We start from the raw sequence: 12,919 nt of genomic DNA on the forward strand, positions 1-12,919 counted from the left end.
GTTGATTTAAAAAATGTTTAAGGCAACAGGTATTTCTGACAAAAATTCTAAACTCAATACAAACAACAAACTTTTCCCTTGCCTCATCCGCCAGTCGTAGACTCAGAGCTACCCTGTTAACTGTTTCTGCAGTATTCCTCAAAAATGTTCCAGACCTACAAATATACTGCAAGAGTTTGCACTGTAACCGTCCCCCAAATTAGATCATTAGGATAGTACAGTCAGGAAGACGCAGAACTTTTAGGAAGTGGGGTTTTTTAAAGGTCCTTGGGTTACTGACTGCATACCTTTAGAGGAGAATAGCAGAACTCTGGCCCTTTCGGGGCTTTTTTATGTCAAACCTTGGTTTGACGTGAGCAGTTTTGCTGCATCATACACCCACCCCATGAGGCACTGCCCTGGCTACAGCAACAGGCCAAATTCTGAATGAAACCCCTCAATCTGTGAGCCAAAGCAAAGCTTTTCTCTTTAAAGTTGATTATCTCTGGTATTTATTATAACAACAGAACGTGTGTGTGTGTGTGTGTGTGTGTGTGTGTGTGTGTGTACATCCACAGCAAGAATATAGTTGACCTAAGGGCAACTAACAACTGGTGGTCGTTTGAATAAGATTGGTCCCATAGGCTCATATATTTGAATGGTTACTCACAAGGGAGTAAAACTATTTGAGAAGGATTAGGAGGTGTGGTCTTGTTCAAGGAGGTGTATCATTGCGTTGGGCTTTGAGGCTTTCAAAAGCCTATGCTAGGTTCTTATTCTCTCTCTCTCTCTCTCTCTCTCTCTCTCTCTCTCTCTCTCCCACTGTAAGCAAACTCCTAATTAAATGTTTTTCTTTATAAGAGTTGCCTTGGCAGTGGTGTCTCTTCACAGCAATAAAACACTAAGATATCCTAGAATTAGAAGTTGTAATCCACCATGTGGTGGCTGGGAATTGAACCTGGGTACTCTGAAAGAGTAGCAAGTGCTCTTAACTGTTAAACCATCTTTTAGAGCCACTCACAAATTAATTTTGCTAGTGGCATTCAATACAGGTGCTACTCTTTCTTCCTTGCTTCATAGATCTCCTGTGGATTTCCACAGTCTAGAACCGTGTTCTTTGCTTCTTAGCAAACCACAGTGGCTAAAGTAGAGGACAAGGAGCCAGTCACCTGGTTTCCTATTCATCTGTATAAGGCTGGGGCTGCGACAAAACAGCACACAACACAGAAAGGGTTTAATTTCTAGCTAACACAGAAGCAATCCGTAATAGTCATGGAACAACTACTAGGGCATCCTACTTAGTCAGGGACCACGGTATTCCTATCGTACTACTCTGCTATGAATGGCTTCCAGTCACTACAGGATCAAAGTTATGCAGACAGCCAGCTAGAAAGGATGAAGTTGCTGAAAATCAAGGTTCACAAGAAAAATTCCAAAATCTTTATCCTAGTGCCCAAAACTCTTCATAATATGAACCCCGATTCTCTGTAGCCTCCCATCTCTTATGTCCTCTCGTTTCCCATCGGCTGTCATGCATCTTCCTGTGCCAGCCTGAGTATAGGTGAACACTCACCTACACACCCATACATACCCCATCTAAGGGTCTCTCTCACTCTGCCTGCCCCGTGCTAGAATCCTCCACATCCTACATCCTCTCTAAGTCCTACCTCCCTTTATAGCTCTTGGGACAAGATGGGCAAGACTGGATGGTGAGTACATTAGATGATCTTTTAGTTTTTAGTATAAAAGACACAAGGAAAACAGGATAATATATCCCTGACAACACAGAGAACAGTCTCTGACAGTAGGACTTGGGGCTGTATTTATTACTACCATAATGAAAATTGCAGGTGATGTCAGACATGAAAGAAGAAAAGACATAGATTCCAACACACCTGAATGTCTTGGGACCTGATTCCATCAAGGTAACATCGAATGGGAATAAATGTAACGGCCTGCAGTTGGCACTTTGCGGTCCATGGCAGAGCTCCAGAGGCTGGCAAGCACATATAACAACTTTCAGTTTCAGCGGCGGCCGCGGTGGAAGACAGCCAAGCGCTGCCCCTAGCCTCATGGCCAGGATAGCGGTGGTAGCAGGCATCACTACAAAGAACAAACACGTGATGGAGAGGTGGGAAAGACAGAAAAACAGAGAGGCATGTCCGCTTGAGAGAGGTGGAACTGGACACGCCTGATGCCTTGGCCATGTCCTCGGGCTTTGCTGTCGCGGGGCACCATGCTGATGTGAATGACATGTGTAACCAATTGATGCCATGTTGAGGTCCATGACCTCAGCACCTAAGAGCCACAAGTTGGTCAGTGGTCCCGATACAGTCAAGGGCCATGTTAATGTCTATGACCCTCCGTATTGCTGCCTGAAGCCTGAAGCCATGTTAACAGCGCTGTGCCCAGGAGAGCTGGATCCCTCGCTTGCCAATGTACCTGAGAGAACCAGCCCCACCCCTCGAGGGAGAGATGAACCCACCCATCTCAGGAGAGCTGGCCCTGTCCCTTACCCATCAATGCATGAGCCACCAACAAGGCCCCGGACATGGAGAGCTAGTCTTGCCCCTTGCAGGAGAACTGGTCCCACACATCTCAGGCCCACAGTACTGTAATATGGGTGGCGGAGTGGGTGTCTGATCATGGCACCACTCTCCTCAGATGATGACTTTTGACAGGGATACAGGCAGAGAAAGATTCATCCTCCCTTAGGGATGAATTCCTGATTAGAAATCTGACCGTGTTCCAATGAGTATATAAACAACACATGTTAAAATGAACTCCTTTTTTTTCTTCTTGGGGGGAAGTCACAGGGAGGAGGGGAAAACTTGGGAAGTCTCAGGGGTGAAAGAGATCACAAGAAGTGAGAGTCCCATTAAATTTTGGGCAAATTAATAGAAATATAATACCCATAAAAGGAGAGGAGATAATTTTGCTCTTTTGACCTGACTCCATGAAATCTATGGTAGACATACTAGTGGCCTGTCCTAGCTTCATTTCCGTTGCTATGATAAAACATCTTGATAAAGAAAAAAAAAACAACTTCAAGGAGAAAGGCAAGTAAGGCTTACAAGTCCAGGTTACAGTCCATCGTTACAGGGAAGACAAGGCAGGAACCTGAAGCAGCTAGTCACATCCCAACCATGGTGATGTGGAGCAGAGAAATGGATGCAGACATTTGTTGTGCTCAGCTAGTTCTCTCTACTATTGCAGTCTAAGGCCCCAAAACCTGGAAACGGAGCCCCCCGCTTTCATACTGGGTCCTCTTCACATTAAGGCAATGAAGATAATTCCCCACAGACATGTCAATCCGCTCTAAATAATCCCTAACAGAAACTCTTTCTGGGGGTGTGTGATTCTGTATTGAGTCAAGCCAAAGAACTAAACATCTCATGTGCATATTCACTCAGCCTTCCATTGTCCATGCTTTTTGGCATGTAACCTTAAAGGTTCAACCACCAAAGAGTTAGAGTCCCTCTCCTCTCCCCATGCTGGCCATAGATGTTGGCCAAATGACTTACGTTAGCAATCTTGACATGATCGAACAGTTAGAGAAACACTTCTGCAATGAAGCTGCCTTTCTTCTGCATCTGTCAGCCTCATGAGAAGTTAAGAAGTTGGCTGTGATGGCTTGTGTATGAAGTGCCCCTGCTGTGGAACAATCTTTTTGTACACTGTGAATATGTATTGCTCTCATTGGTTAATAAAGAGCTGAGCGGCCCATAGCTTAGCTGGACTTGCAGACAAAAAGAGTGCAGGAAAGAAGGAGGGCAGAGACACAAGGAAACTCAAAGAAAAGCAAGATAAACATGCTGTTCTGAAAAAAGGTACCGCCATGTGATAGAGTATAGAAGGAAATATGGGTTAATTTAAATTGAAAGAACTAGTTAATAGCAAGCCTAAGCTATCGGCAGAGCATTTATAGTTAAGTCTCTGTGTGCTTATTTGGGGAGCCAGCTGGTGGGACAGAAAAACTCTTCCTACAGTCCTGCACAAAAACTTCAAGTGGGAGGTTTGTTTGCCGGCTGGTGGATCAATCACTGAGAGGGGAGTGGATCATAAGAGATCTGCCTTCTCCAGTGGATTAACCTACAGATGGATTCAGGATTCAATGGCCCTTTGAAAGGTTACAGAAACTTCTGTATGTGATGCTCTCTTCCTGAAAGTAGGTCAGTCAAAGAGAAACCTTTGAAGGGTATTTTGTCTCAGGCTCCACTCCATCTTCCTCTCTGTTTCCTGCCCACCAAGTGGTGTGCAATTCTTTCCTGTCACACCCTTCTACTTTGATGTGCTCCATTGCTCAATTTTCGTGGTGGCAATGATGTGCTATACAGGGTGCCTGGCTCCATGCAGGAGAATAGCTCCTGTGGGATTCTGGGATATTAGAGAAGGATTGTTTGGTGCCAGCTGCTGTTCCCACCACTTTTGGTGCATGGCACTTTCTCTCCCCCGCATTACTGCCCATTCTTGATCAGACAGAATTCTCAAGCAGATCCCTGATGCCTTTCTCCCAACACAAATCTGGCTGAAAGAGACTTTGGGTTTTATGCCTGGTGCAGGGTATGGAAGGAGAGCCTTTTTCACATTGGTGAGCGTTCTACAGCTAAGCTTACCTTCAGCCTCAAAGATTACTTTTTAAGATCAATGGCCCAGAACGTAGCATGAATCAAGGCCCCCAATCTCTACCCTGTCTCCCAGGAATACTGGGGTTTAAGTTCTCTTTCCTGCCTTGGGAGGAATCAACCTTGTCTTGGGTGGGACATTCACAACAGCTCCTGATCTCCTTTGCAGGCCAGCCTCCCATTGACTCTCCCAGACTGCACTGCTCTCATAAATAAAGATTTAAATAGAGTAGAATAGAACTCGTGTGACTTAATACCTCTGACACCAGCCCAAGCAGGCAGCTGAAAGTAGAAATATTAGTCCACAATCCAATATTTCCAAGTAATCAGCCCCGGGTAGAAATAGTCTTCAGTCTGGGTCTTTTAAAAGGTCATTTTTAAAAAAACTTCACCAATAGTGAAGAAAAACCAAGGTAGGGAGACAGACGTGGTGCCCCAAATTAGCAGCAGCGATCCTGTCAAGCGTGCTCCTGTAAGAGGCCAAGCCCAGTGGTCACAGAGGGTGTACGGCCCCTGCCTGTCACGGCTATTGATTGACTGCTCACAGTATTGCAGGTGACTTAAAGAGTTTCCCACAACCTTGTTTGTTTAATGTCACCTCCATATGAGAATGTCAGCCTCTGACATGTTTGACTTCTCCACAGGACAAATGCCAAGCCATGTGTGGCTGTCCCACCGACACGGATTATTCCCTACCCTCCATAACTACGATGGCAACACTCTCAATTCTTCATTTAAAGGAAGCCCTGGCAAATTCCTGCTCCTGTCCTGATTGGTGGCCTCACATGACTCTGGGCACGGGGCCAACCAAGTCTCGCCTGTTTATTTCTTCTCTGCTCTTAGAAAATCTTCAATACCAAGCCACAGTCAGCCATGCTCATAGCTGCTGATTCTCAAGGGAAGGGCTGGAGGGGGTGGGGCTGGGGCTCTGAGAGGGAGTTGAGGTGAAGCCAGAGGCCAAACCTGACTAGCTCCACACAAACAGACTGGAGATAAAAAGAGAAGAGAAGGAAGCTCAGACAGATGGCAGACAGAGCAGGGGTGAAAAATGAAAGCAGAGAAGACCGGAAAAACAAGATTCTCCATGTGGATGGATGCTCAAGAGGAGGGTGAAAACAAGGGACGAGGGGCTGTGAAGGGAAGAGGGCAGAGGAAAGGGACAGTGGGGGAATAAAGATGAGGGCAGAAAGAGCAGCAGGAGGGCAGGGAAAAATCTAGAAGGCAAAAGGGAGAAAATAGAGGCCAAACAGAAGGGTGATTAGAAAATCGAAGCAAGGAGGGGAAGAAAGGAAGTGGAAGCTGGGTCTACAGGAGGGACACTAGCCAGCAAAGGAGGCAACCACTGGAACAGCATCAAACAGCAAAGCCGGGATCAATAATGCATCCTAGCTGACCTAGTGTCTGCTTTGAATGCACGAGGCCCTGGATTCCCATATCAAAGAAAATTGGGCAGGCTGGTGAAGACTCAGAAGCCAGAGATAGTAAAATCACAACTTCAAGGTTATTCTTGACTACATGCATAGAGGCTAGCTTGGGCAACATGAGATGCTCTCAAAATTTAAATAAAAGACAAAAAAAAATGGGACAAGTAAGACATGATTAGTTCATAAGGGCTCCAGCCTCATGAATGGATTAATGCCATTTCTTGGGGCTGGGTTAGCCTAACTGGAGACTGAGTTTGTTAGGGAAGGGTGAGTATGGCCCAGTTTCCTCTCTCGGCATGATCGCTTGCCCTTCGTCACATGACAACAGTGCAGAGACTCTCCTCTGCTGCCATGCTCTGAAGCTGCCCAAACTCCAGGTCCATGAGCCAATGAGCTACTTCTTTATAGCTCCCCAGTCTGTAGTCTTGTGTTATAGCAGTGCAACAGACAAGAAGAGCATCCCCGGAATGCCCAGCCACATACAAGATTAATTCTTTTTGAAAGGCAAAAAATAAAAAAATTAAATAATAATAATAATAAAATTAGCTCTCCAACCTCCTGATATGCTGCTGTTGTTTGATACTCTTTGGTTTGTTTGTTTTTCGAGACAGGGTTTCTCTGTAGCTTTGGAGCCTGTCCTGGAACTAGCTCTGTAGAACAAGTTGGCCTCGAACTCACAGAGATCCAATTGTCTCTGCCTACCCAATGCTGGGATTAAAGGCATAGGCCATCACCGTCCCTGCTGTTTGATACTTTTGAAGCCAAATGTATGAAGAAATTAAGTTCAGATTCCAATTGAAGACAGTTTACGTTTTCTAAAGTAACACATTCAGACCCTGCTAGAAAACAAAACAAAATGAGATTTTGCTGTGTGTCTAAGTCGGTCGTTCTCAAATGGAGGCTCGGCAGACATTTTGTTTCCCAGAGGCCATTTGACAATGTCTGAAGATGTTTTGAGTTTTGAGAGTTGGGGAAGGCATGTTGTTAAACAACTATAACGTACAGGAACAGCCCCACAGCAAAGGGTGAGCTGATACAGAATCGTACAGTACATTGAGAGACCACATGGTAGTAGAACAATACCTGGAACCAAGGTAGACAGGCGGATGTTTTTAATTGATTTTATTGAGCTCTACATTTTTCTCTGCTCCCCCCCCTTTCACTCCCCTCCCTTTCAACCCTCTCCCATGGTCCCCATGCTCCCAATTTACTCAGGAGATCTTATCTTTTTCTACTTCTGATGTAGATTAGATCCATGTATGTCTCTCTTAGGGTCCTCATTGTTGTCTAGGTTCTCTGGGATTGGGCTTTCTTTGCTTTCTGTCTAAAAGGCACTTATGAGTGAGTACATATAATATTTGTCTTTCTGGGTCTGGATTACTTCACTCAATATGATGTTTTCTAGATCCATCCATTTGTCTGCAATTTTCAAGATGTCATTTTTTTTTCAAGATAGGGTTTCTCCATGTAGTCCTGACTATTTTGGAACTCTGTAGACCAGGCTGGCCTCGAACTCAGAGGCCAGCCTCTGTCTCCCAAGTGCTGGGATTAAAGGTGTGCTCCACCACCACCCAGCTAAGACGTGTAGATTCTTGAGCCCAGACCAGACTAGTTTGCTGTTGTCTCTATTTTGCTTTGGTTTTGGTTTTGGGGATGGGATCTCAAAATTGTAGGCTGACCTTGAACTCACTATGTAGCCAAGGTTGACCTGGAATTTCTAATTTTCCTACCTCTTCCCCAAAGAGCATGTGCCACCACTTCCAGTTTGCCAGTGCTGCTTTTTAAGGCGTAATAATAAAATAAAAATAAGATAAGGCAAAATCTAATACACTGGGAATAGATAAAAACAAATACAGAGAAGAAAAAAAAACCCTAGAAGAAGGCACAAGAAACAGAGACAACACTTTTTTTTTTTCAGACAGGGTTTCTCTGTAGCTTTGGAGCCTGTCCTGGAACTCACTCTATAGGCCAAGCCAGGCTGGCCTCGAACTCACAGAGATCCGTCTGTCTCTACCTCCCAAGGTCTGGGATTAAAGATGTGTACCACCACCACCCAGCCACTTTTTGACACACACACACACAAAACCTGGAAGCCGTAATATATACACAGAGCAGCCAGCATGGCCTCTTGCAGGTCCTGTGTGCGCCAGCTCAGTCTCTGTTCCGCTCTTCTACTCCACACACTCACGTGGCAGAAACATTGGCAGAAAACTATATTGCCCTGCGTAGGCCACCAATAGGTGGCTAATTCAATGAATTAAGACAAAATAGTATCCACAATTCAGTTCTTTGGTCCCATTGGGCAAGTTCAAGTGCTCAGTGGGCACCTGTGATTGGTGACTGTTGGGCAGCCTCACGTGTTTGTTAGCCCAGAATGATTCAGAACTTTAAACACGTGCACTGGAGAAGATGGTTTCTTGCCATCCGAAGGCTAAGCTACAGACAGACACCAGCTAAGCTCAGAGAGACAAGATTAGAATTTTGCCATCAGATTTAGGAGCATATAGCAGTACCATATGGCAATTTGGGGACAAGCTTCCAGGATTTCTACCCCTCGGTGTTGCGAGCCCGTCTGACCATCTAGTGAGGCCTCTTGCCCTAATCTGCGTGCTGTTGCTATAACAGAAGACCTGAGACCAAGTGGTCTATAGAAGAAGGTGCTTTGTCATGGCTTGAAGTCTGAGAAGTCCAAGGGCACGATGATGTCTGATGAAGGTCCAGACAGAGGGGAAACCGAACAGGGTGGAGCAGAGCACAAGGTACTTACAACAACAGCCACTCTTGTGATAAAGACATCGGTTCTCTTAACCTAATCCCCTTTGACAGGCCCTACCTCCTAGCGTTTCCACAGTGGAAATCCAATCTTAACATGAGTTTTCGAGGGGACAAATGATATTCAAACTGTAGCATGCATGGGCTACATCTCAGATGAAGGTTTGTAAATGCACAGAGTACAATTACAGAGAAACCCAATTATATGAAAATAAAAAAAACAGCCCTGCGATATTGTAATATATATGTTTCTTTATTAACACAGTAATTAATAAGATAAAGTGGCAGGCCTAATAACTGCTGCAATTTTGAAGAAGTGATAAGTGAAAATGATATTTGGTGGTCTATGCAACCACGGTAATATGAGATGAAGTACCATGGCATTCGACTGGAGACTCGGGCTCAGACTGCAAAGGCAGCCATGGTTTGTAGTCTATGCTCATAATTGGAGGAAATGGGAAATCTCATTAGGAAGTTAGTGGAAATAAAGAATGAGGTGTGTTTACATCCACATTCACTTGGGATGGGATTGGATGCTCTGGTGGCCGGCTCCATAGTTATCTATCTAATGGTTCCCCATCCAACACAGCGATTCTCAACCTGTGGGTCACAACCCCTTGGGCAAACCTCTATCTCCAAAAATATTGGTATTATGATTCCTAGCAGTAGCAAAATGACAGTTATGAAGTAGCAATGAAGATAGCTTTACGATTAGGAAGTCGTCACAAGGTAGGAACTGTCAAGGGTCGCAGCATTCGGAGGTTGAGAACCACTGCATGCTTCCTCTTCATGCTTCTGGTAGCTGTGTAAAAAGACACAAAGGAAAGGTTCAGCAAAGAAGCTTTCGGCACTAGACCGGATGTGGCAGTGAGTATATCACCTCTGCTCTTGCTTGCTTAGCTGGACCATGAGCCTGACTGGCGTGGGGCCGGCTGTAGACAGGACAGTTGACTCTCTGTCACACCTAACTGCCTCAGAGCTCAAAAGAGACAATGAATCCATGGGCTGGAAAGGTGACTCATTGGATGAAGTGCTGGCCATACAAGCATGAAGACCTGAGTTTGGATCCTCAGCGTCCATTTCAAAAGCTGGGCACAGCATGTCTGTAACCCCAGAGCTAGGGTGGCGTGGCAGAGACAGGCAGATCTTGGGGGCTCACTAGACAGCCAGTGGGACAGAAACTGTGAGCTCTCGGTTCAGTGGAAGACCTACTTCAAAAAAACAAGGTGGAAAGCAAGAGACTGTGACCCCCACATGTACAGATACCTGTGACCTCTACATGTACAGCACATGTGGGCATGTGCACACACACACACACACACACACACACACACACAGTTTTAGCATGCTGGAAGAAGAGGCAATGTACTGAAGTCAGGATTCTAAGGAGGCCCTGGAGACAATATAATAGGGGCCCTTGTCTCAGTGGAGAGCTGAAAGGGAAACCCCACTTTGGGGAGAAGAGTTTGAGGGCTTTTACAAGATTTCAGGTCCCTGCTTGACTACCAAGACCAGCCCTGTACCATTGTCCCTTTAGATCTTATCTTAGCCACCCTCCCCCACCCCAGAAAAACCTAGAGAAGTTCTGCAGCCACAGGCTCGGTGGGGCCCACCTCCCTGGGTCACTCACGCGGAGACCTCACAGATCCCCAGGAAGGAGGTAACAAAATCAAAAATAGCCTCTCCTCCCAGGAAAAAAAATTAAAAATAGATTCCAACCCACATGAAAATTAGGGTGGAAAGAAAGGAAAGGAAAACAAAATGAATCATCTTTATGTGTTTTTGCTGAGCGAGAGCCTGTTGCCATGGCTACAGGGCCCTGTGTGTAGGCAGGGTCTTTTCCAGCAAGTTCAAGGCCCACTAAAGAGCCAATGGGGGCGGTCCGATTCCCAGTATGTTACAGCCATCGGATCTGCGATCTTCCGACACAGCCGCTGCCACCAAGCTGGTCTTATTAATGACTGTCACGGTTAATTTACGGTTTCCCTCCATTGTAATCTGTCTATCGCTGTAATTGAACAAACGAGACAACTGGTCTGGATCTCATGGGCGTTCAGGGAAACTCTTGCCTGCTTTTGCAATCTAGCCTGTCGGGGAGGTTAAGCGAACTTGTGAAGAAGCCCTGTCTTAAATCACAGAGTGGGAACACGGGTTTTGCAGCCAGCTCCGGTCAGCTGCTACATGCCTTCCTGGTGGGCCTGCTGCATACATGAAAATCCTCAGGGAGGCAAAGAACGATAAGCAACCAGCAAGACCCCATGCAGGCCCTCTGTGGCTGAGAAACCACACCAGGACTGGTACCTGATCCTCCAGCAGAAGGCCGCCTTGCCATCTGCTTGCCAAACGGTGTCCCTGGTTTAGAAGGGCTGAACTCCTGGGGGTTCTTTTCTTAGAACTAGGGTTTGAGGCTTTGCCCCAAACTGGAAAAAGACAGCTCAGGGCTCTGATGTCTCTTGTCTCACACGTACTTTTCTAGAAACGGCAGTGGTCTGCATTTAGGACAACCCAATGTGTTAAGACTTCAGACTCAAAACAAACATATTGGACAGGGAGGGAGGGAGGGAGGGAGGGAGGGAGGGAGGGAAAACTCAATTCATAAACAATTCTTCCCTTTAAAATGATCGGCCTGGTGATGTTCCACACAGGAAATGGAAGAGACATGTGATCTTGACAGTTATCTTATGCCACACAGGGAGAAAGGGGCAATTGACAAAATCACAACATGGATGTAAAGCCAAATGAAGTCCTGTATTGATAAATTTCCTGAAGGTGATAGCTGCACTATCTCCTATTCTTAGGAGATGGAAACCCCCAGTATCCAGCTCCTAATGGAAGGTCATGAGGCACACAACTTCTTTAGTCTGAATGTCTGTGTTCCCCGCACTGCAAATTCACGTTGAAATTCTACCTCTCGATGTAATGGTATTAGCAGCCAGGGGCTTTGGGAGGAGCTGAGGGCTTGAGAATAGAGCCTTCAGGAATCTGTTAATGGGATTAGTATCCTTATAAAAGAGGCCTCCAAAGGCATGTCACTTCTACCCATGCAAGGACAAAGTAGGAAAGTGCTATCTGTGAATCAGAAGTGGGTTCTCACCGGACTCCAAATCTTCTAGCGTCCTGACTTGTAAAGGACCAAAGGAACCCCGCTGCACATGTGCAAATACAGCAAACAATCCTCTGTGAACCAGGAAGAAGGTCCTCACTGCTGAATACGCTAGCTTATTGACTCTGACTTTTCAGGGACCAGAGGAGTGGGGAAAAATGAAATTTCTTTTTGTTTAAAAGCCATCCAAGTTAATAAGAACAGGAACATACCCTTGAACAATATAGGAAAAGATTTTATGCAGTCATCCCTTGTGATCTGCGGAGGATTGATCCCAGGATTCTGCTCCTGAACATGCACACACACACATGCATGAACACACACATTCATGCACACAAACACACACTCATACACACACATGCATGCACACACATGCATGCACACATACACACACCAGATTAATTCATTAATCTTTTCTTTAAAAAGAAAACCCAAGGGCTTGTGAAGAGATGGCTCAGTGATTAAGAACACTGGCTGCTCTTCCAGAGGACCTGGGCTCAATTCCCAGTACCCACATGGTAGCTCACAACTGTCTGTAACTCCAGTTCTAGGGGATCCAACATCCTCACACAGACATACATGCAGGCAAAATACCAATGTATGGAAAATAAAAATAAATAAATTATTTTTTAAAAAAGAAAGCACAAAACTAGAATCATTTTAGTGGTCAGCTCTGCTCCACATTTACTTTCTATACCTCAAAGATGTGATAAACAATTCTAGATGTATTTGCAGGCCATATATCAGAGCTATCCCTATAAAGATGACTGCAAATTGAACTTTGCATACTTAAATACACCAGGAGAGCTAACTATATATTAGGAAAGTGAAGCAAATTGAAGAACAGTTTTATCTGGAGTTTTCAGAAGCCCCATCCTTTAAATAAAATGGTATAGTATTTTCATATAGCTCTTCTACACGTTAAATCATTTCCAGACTACTTGCAATATCTAAGGCAATATAAATGCTATGTAAACAGTTGTTATGTAGCTTTTCAGCTTAGGGTTCCTGCTCAA

The sequence above is a fragment of the Microtus ochrogaster genome, chromosome 10, assembly GCF_000317375.1.
Source record: "Microtus ochrogaster isolate Prairie Vole_2 chromosome 10, MicOch1.0, whole genome shotgun sequence".
In the NCBI taxonomy this organism is placed as follows: Eukaryota; Metazoa; Chordata; class Mammalia; order Rodentia; family Cricetidae; genus Microtus; species Microtus ochrogaster.